At 31.1% G+C, this 8362-nt stretch overlaps 1 long non-coding RNA gene across 1 annotated transcript; it reads right to left on the bottom strand.

Moving 5' to 3' along the window:
• Nucleotides 1–428: 428 nt before the first annotated feature.
• LOC11434262 (uncharacterized) lies at nt 429–3523 on the bottom strand. Its single transcript, XR_003010886.2, has 3 exons — nt 3363–3523; nt 3175–3276; nt 429–642 (listed from the first exon to the last, which is right to left on the bottom strand). It is a non-coding gene; the product is annotated as an uncharacterized lncRNA (long non-coding RNA).
• Between the last annotated feature and the right edge of the window lie 4839 nt (nt 3524–8362).

Genomic DNA, 8362 nt, shown 5'->3' with positions numbered 1-8362 from the left:
GGATGAGAATTTTATTGTTGTCTTTCTATTCCTTACGTATTGTCTTAAGAAGATTTAGGATTTTAATTATTGAATAAATTCCGCTGCGAAGTATTAAAGATTTTGTTATTGAATTTTAAAGGATAAATAGTTATTTATTCAGTTTATGATTTTAAGAAAAGAATGTGACATTCCGTTTATGTGAATACTCTGATTATTTTTATGAAATTTTTATGTTGGGAAAACGGGGTGTTACATTTATTGTGTTTATTCCGTTATTGCATTTTATCTGTTGAGACTTAATTATGTATTTGAAGTTTGAGATTTGAGGTTGAGATTTATTACTCATGTATTGAGGATTATTACTTGGTGATGATATATTGTGTATGATGACTGTCTTCCATTGCGAATTTTCATTAAAACCTAATTATGCATGTTTTGGAGAAATGTTGACGTAGAATCTAAACTCTTTGATTTATTCGATTATTTGCATGATTATTGCACATGGGTTTTAGGGTGTTTCACCTAGAACCCAAGTTAAACATAAACAATAATCAAACATACTTTAAATAAAAATATAATATAAGTGAGGGAATAAATATCCACTTTGTTCTCATACACAAACATCTTGATATCAATCCTTAGTCTTGTTATGAGGATAACCTGCATATAATAATAGAAAAGAAACATGTAGAAAATAAGGGGTGAGATTTTATAATAGAAAAAGATATATTCGAATAGAGTATATAAGGAAATAAGATATAAGCGGATAGTGGGTATCAAACCCGCATCATTAGTTTGGAAGGCTACGGTTTATAGTCGACGTTCATTAATGAATGTTTCTAATTAAAAACCAAATGTGAAACTTTTGTTTCATTCAGCTCCTTTATAGAGTAATTTAAGATATACATGAAATACGTTAAAAAAGTTACAATTAACATCTATGTCATCCTTTCGGTATGAATACATATATTAAAAAAAATTAAAGTGGTAAAGTAGTAATGCATAGGAACAAACACACAAATATATGTTTATGACTGCAAACCATTTGAGGCGTACACATAATTATACAAGAGATACATATATCAAATAAACCGTTCCTACACAGCTACTACATATGCATGCCCTACACATAACTTGTATTTAAGAAAGAATATGGTGACAAGGGAGGTAAAAGAAGAATACCACCCCTCAACGCGAACTTTAGCACATCACACTCACTAGTATTAGAATGTTAGGTGACTAGTCAGTGTTTATCAACTATAAATATGCCCTAAAATCAAGGAATCATAAAGAGTCACTAGGGTTTCTACACCAAAGAGTTATCTTCCCTTAAATTGGGTTGACAATACCCATGAATTCTTAACCATCTAATTCATTTAATACTTTCACCCACATGTTAAAAAAATTCAATATGATGCATTTTTCACAAAGTAACATAAAAAGTTATCATTGTTTTATTCTCATCTCATAAATGTTAACATCAGTTCCTCCATTTACAATAAAGGTACATCATAAATATATTATCATCCAATTGAAAAGAAGGATTAACTCTTGTACTATTCATCAGAAAATTATACGTAGCACATAAATCCTCAAGAGCAACCTTGTAATTAATTGAAAGAATGATTCATTCTTATAGTAATCCATATTAAATATAAATTACCCATTCTATTTATATTTTCATTCTAGTTTTAAGGTTTCGTTTGTCAATTAGAATTTTCAATTACAAGACAACTTTTTTTGGAGCTTTTATAACCTATTGTTTGAGTTTGATAAGTTTCTTCAAACCGATTACCTCTTATTTTGATGGATTTATATCACGGGGTTGTCCATAATTCGTTATACTGTTCTTTTTAGACCCATGCTTATAATGTTTCATTGTAACCATTGGTAATGATGAACTAACATAATTATATTAAAAATTATAGGAAACAAATGCATGTATAGAAACAATTTTTTTATGTATAAGTCTTTGATACTTAAATATAGTTTCATTGTCCCATGATTCAATCTAACTTTGTTGATGTGTTTACAGCAAATTACAGATTATGTAGACATGTTTGGTGGGGTTTTCGACTTGTGTATGTAATTAATCTCAACAAACAAACATGGTGTTGTTTCCTTATTGTACATGTTGTGGCATAATTGAGTACGTGTCAAGATCATCTTTTATATTTAATATTTTATTTATGTAAGATATGTCATAGATGATATATTTTTAATTTGTAATAACATAGTTATGTACTCGGTATGTTTGAAGCATTTATATGTTCGTGATGCCTATTATATGTTAACTTAAGGATGTTTTTATAGTGTAGGTTTTTGTGTGATCATTGATTATTATGATCATGAGGATTATAAGTAAGATAAATATAAAATATTATTAGGAAAACTATGATTATGATGAAAATAGATTACAAGCATGGCAATCGACTAAGGTTATGGATATGAATAAAAATAGAAACATGACTTTGTCGTACAAACAAAAATGATTAGTTAGTGCTTTTTTTGGATCAAGTTTACATGACTTATAGATATTATTTATGAAGAATTTGATAAGGATTTGTTGATGTTATGCAACTTTCGGGTGTATGGGTGCACAAGGTGTATTATTGGTCTTATCTTTTAGAAAGGATATTATCATTATTATGAACATGGATAGATGCCGCACTATAGTGGTCTATTCTAGCGCAGGTTATGGACTATGATAAACTTAAAGCAGTTAGACTCCATTAGAAGTAACACAGTGCTTTTACATTGTTAGCGAGAGCTTTTTTGGTATCATAATTTACCAATTTAATTGTCAACACTTAGTTTGACATGCATGAAATACATAGGAATATTCTAAAAGGAAATTTAATACGATTGGGTCTAGGATGTGTGGTGTTTTTTTTTGTGTATTGTACTTATTTCCATCCCATTATTGTGATGTTTCTAGTGTCTTAGTCCATGTTTAAAATGATTCCCCTTTATAGGACTTTGGATTTTATTGTACTGTTGGAGTACCCCTTGTACTCCTTCTTCAATTTAATATATATTCTACTAAAAAAAATATTTAAAATGGTTTGCGATTAAAGAAATTGCAAGGTCGAAAAATAACATGAAAAAATAATTAAGATAATTTATAACAATAACAATATTATAATGACAAATAATTAAAAGACTTAAATCTAATAGAGAAATATGTTTTACCTTATTGGGTATGATACTCACAATAACCGTCATTGCACCACAAAAGATGTTTATTAGCACCACGATATTTTCTCCTGCAATCGGCGTAAGTATAACACTCTCCTATAATGTAAAATAAAGATAAAAAATTTATTACTAAATATGAGATAAATGTTTTCTAAGATAAAACAAAATGAGAATGAGCTTACTTTCAACATAAATTCCAAGAAGATACAAAGAAACAAAAAGGATCATATTATAAACATACTTGAGAATTTCAACCATTTTTTTTTTAACTTTGCCTGTAACAAATATTGAATTCTCTGATCACTTTATATAGTAAAAAACCTCATCCATTGTTTACATCAAGTAAATAATTTTTAACAATTCTTTCGTTGCACCAAATTCATCACTAAATATAATTAATAATAAATGTAACTAAATTAAATTTATGTATCATGTTTGTCCCTTTAACCTATATAATAGATATTACATAAAAATGTTGCTTGTAATTATAGTTAAAGCCTATTCAATATTTTTTTTATTACTTGTTTAGGATTTCATAATATATATATATATATATATATATATATAGAGAGAGAGAGAGAGAGAGAGAGAGAGAGAGAGAGAGTGAGAGAGGGCGAGAGAGGGAGAGAGAGGGGGGGGGGGATGAGAGTGAGAAAGGAAAACCGACATTATATTATGTTGGTATAAGTGAAACTGAACTCATATATCAAAAACAATGTATCATATTTGAATCTAGTGGTAAAATAAAATATGTTTATAAGGAGAGACCTTATTAAATGTCGGTGATAAGATTTATCGGTTTAGATTAGTTTTCAGTAGCCAATAATTACTCTGCACCTTTAATTTATGAAGAAAAAGGAAAGAAAAATTATAAAAGATAATGAATATTCTCGAATGATGATACAATTATTTGTAGGAATAATACCCTAGTGAGATGATATTATATTTTAATATTAATTTACAGCTAGCATTGATAATTCTTCATGATATGTATATTTTTAAGGTTTTTTATTTATGTTAGTTTTCTTTGATCATTAGTTAATTTCAGGAGTTATTTGAAATATTTTATTGGTTTTTAATTCATAAACTTAATAATATGTTCATGCTTTCATTTCTTTGATGAATTATACATTTTTCTTAGTTTGTTTTGCATTGGTTTAACATTGGTTGAGATTATTGACAAGCAAAGTCTCTATAGGGTATTTTAATCACATCTTTTATAAAAAGAACTTATGTTGAGCTTAACTTGTTGTCTAGTGGGACATCACACAATATAAACAAGTAGATTTTACCAACATTCAATCAAATTTTGCATTGTGATGGAGTAGCTCACATTGCGATGAATTTATGTCTTGGACAATATTTCCATGTTTTAAAACTTTCTTTTAGGGTTTTAACATCAAAGGACTTAAAGACATATAGAATAACACTTGGCAAACTATAAAATAAAATTTATACCTTAGGAATGAGAGTTTGATATTTCTTTTATTTTTTATCATGTGTAATATTGTTATCTCTAATGTTTTCAGAAAGTGCTATGTGTACAACACATTAGTCGTGCAAATCCCACAAATGGTGATGTGGCCCTTATAATACATCATGTTTGTCTAAAATTACAACCTTCTTTTAGCAACACAATTTGTTTTTGTAGCGTTCAAATACTTTTGTTCCTGCTATCGTTTCTGATGACGTCAGCTTCAAGTAGACAACTTCTGGTGAGCCGCTTCTGATGATCTGCTTCTGATGAACTTCAGATGCTATATTTTTCAAACTTTATCTTGTAACTCAAGCTTCCATTTTGTAAATACCATTCCTCTAATTTGTTCTTCCAGAACCTATGCTTGATATTTAAAGACATTAAATTTTTGTCTTTGGTCCTGCACACTTGAACAAATATTAGCATATCCAATTGACATTTTTAATACCTTGTTATCATCAAAACTCAAAGGGTAATGTTAAACACATTTTGTTCCAACATGCGCCTTGGGTCTTGGAGCCCTTTGGGAGAGCGATGAGGCCTTTAGGAGGGTTTTTAGGTCCTTTGGAAGGGCTTCTAGGTCCTTACGAAGATATTGATGGTCCACAACCCCCCAAGCACGAGTCTTGGGACAAGGAGAAATGATTAATTTACTTTTAAAATTGTGATATGCTTTGAAAGTTATTGTTGTAGGTAAACTCCACCAAAGGCAACACACTGTCCCAACTTCCTCTATCATTTAACACACAAGCTCTTAGTAGATCTTCCAAGGACTGGTTTTTCCTTTCAGTTTGTCCATCTGTTTGTGGATGGTATGCAGAACTCAATCTCAACTCGGTTCCCAAGGCTTCATGTAAAGCTCTCCAGAAGTGGGATGTAAACTTTGGGTCTCGGTCTGAAATAATGCTTGATGGCACACCTTGGAGTCTCATTATCTCTTCAATGTAGATCTCTGCTAACTTGGCACCATTGTGAGTGGTCTTTAGAGGTAGGAAATGAGCCAACTTAGTTAATCGATCCACAATTACCCAAATGGAATCATTCTTCTTCTTCGTCTTAGGCAATCCCGTAATGAAATCCACTGAGATACTAGTCCACTTCCATTCCGGCACATCTAATGGTTGTAGCTTTCCCTCCGGTTGTTCGTGTTCCACCTTCGCTTTTTGACAGATCAGACACGATGTAACATACTCAACCACTTGTTTCTTCATCCCAGGCCACCATAAATTTTGTCTCAAATCTTGATACATCTTTGTCACACCCGGATGGTTGCTCAGTTTACTCTTATGAGCTCCCTCTAAGATTGACTTTCTTATTTCTGATACATCGGGCACACACACACGTCCATTACATCTCTAAATATTATTTGGTCCAACCTTAAAATCCAATGCCTTCCCTTGTACCATGAATTCCATTCTTTCTTGTATGAGCTTGTCATCCTGATGATTTGCTATCTCTTCCATCAATCCATTAGAAACCTTATTCATACTCAATTTCAGCCTTCCCGACGAAGAATCTATTTATAAATGTAAATCACGAAACTCTTCCCACAGTTCTTGTTGTCTAACCATCATTACTACTGAAGCGGCAAGCAATGTTGTCTGCTTAGAGAATCTGCTACAAAATTAGCATTTCCAGGATGGTATTCCAAACTAAAGTCATAATCTTTGAGAGTATCCATCCACATTCGTTGCCTCATTTTGATTTCCTTCTGATCAAATAGATATTTCAAGCTGTTATGATCACTGAATACCGTAAAAGTACTTCCATACAAATGGTGTCTCCAAATTTTCTATGCGAAAATTACTGTAGCCAGTTCCAAATCATGAGTGGGATAGTTCTTCTCATGAGTCTTTAATTGTTGTGATGCGTAAGCCACCACCTTTTTACCTTGCATCAAAACGCTCCCTAATCCATGATGAGAGTCATCACAATACACTTTATACAACTCATTTGGTTAGGGTAGAATCAATATAGGTGCATTTGTAAGATGCTCCTTCAATAACTTGAAACTCGCTTCACATTCCTCTGTCCAAGCAAAAGGGTAATCCTTCCGAGTAAGTTGTGCCACACTGGAGCACGTCTCCCTGCCAGGATCACGCTACACATGTCCACTTCTGTTCCTAATTATACGCCGCATAATCTGGAGACGGTTATTCCAAGATCGCGTCTATATAAGGGTGAACTTACTTTACCCTCAAAGTACACAACACTTTTTACAACTCTCCTAAGACTTCTCTCTCAGTTCCATTACTTACTTGATCGTTGGAGTGCTAACGTGCCTGCTGGCACCCGTCCCACCGCAGAAGACACTTCGCCGCCGCACCGGAAGCCGTTATCGATCATCGAAGCATTCTCCACAACTGTTGCGACTCAACCGTTCTCATTGGACATATCAATAAAATTGCACGTATTTCTTAATTTGTGGGTCGAGTCATACTTGGATATGTGAATCGGTGTATATGTGAATTTTTGGTGATTGTTGCGAATACTCGAAAAAAGTGAATTGTATGCATTGCTTGATTGTGCTTGTGTACTTAATGATTTATGATGATGTTGATTTTATTAATCATGTGGAATTAAACAATGTTATTTACTTTCATTTGATTATGCTTTAATTATGAATTGTGAACGAACCCTAGTGGTCATTTGGTTGACTGCCTGCCTTACTTCCTTAGGTATAAATCTTATTACATAGTTTGCCAATTGTTTATTCTATTTATCTCTAAGTACTTTGATGTTAAAACAGTAAAAGAAAGTTTAAAAACACTTAAATATTGTCCAAAACATGAATTTGTCGCAACGTGAGCGATTCCGCCACCGTGCAAAATTTGATTGAATGTTGTGAGGTAAAATCTACTTGTTTATATTGTGTGTTGTCCCACTAGAAAATAAGCTAATATCAACTTAAGTTCTTTTTATAAAAGATGTGATTAAAATACCCCATAGAGGTTGTGTTGCTTGTCAATAATCTCAACCCTTCGTTTAAGCAATCAAAAACAAACTATGAAAAATGTGTGGTTCATCAAAGAAATGAAAGCATGAACATATTAATATATTCATGAATTAAAAATCAATAAAATATTTTAAATAACTCCTGAAATTAACTAATGACCAAAGAAATCTAACATAAATAAAAAACCCTTAAAAATGTACATATCATGAAGAATTATTAATGCTTTAAATTAATATTAAAATATATTATCATCTCAATAGGGTATTATTCCTACAAATTGTGTCACCATTCCAGACCATTAAGTATCTTTTATTTTTTTTCTTTCCTTTTTCTTCATAAATTAAAGGTGAAGAGTAATTATTGGCTAATGAAAACTAATCTAAACCAGAAATTTTATCACCGACCTTTAATAAGGTCTCCCCATAAACACATTTTATTTAACCACAAGATTCAAATATGATACATTGTTTTTGATATATGAGTTCAATTTCACCGATACCAACATAATATAATTTCAGTTTCATTCTCTCTCTCTCTCTCTCTCTCTATATATATATATATATATATATATATATATATATATATATTATGAAATGCTAGATAAGTAATAAAAAATAATTGAATATTGGTGAATAGGTTTTAACTATAATTACAAGCAACATTTTTATGTAATATCTATTCAATAGAGTAAAGGGACAAACATGATACATAAAATTAATTTAGTTACATTTATTAATAATTTTATTTAG

This window comes from Medicago truncatula, chromosome 4, assembly GCF_003473485.1.
Source record: "Medicago truncatula cultivar Jemalong A17 chromosome 4, MtrunA17r5.0-ANR, whole genome shotgun sequence".
Taxonomy (NCBI): domain Eukaryota; kingdom Viridiplantae; phylum Streptophyta; class Magnoliopsida; order Fabales; family Fabaceae; genus Medicago; species Medicago truncatula.
Note: the sequence above shows the minus strand (reverse complement) of the source record. Positions and strands in the feature narration are given on the sequence as shown.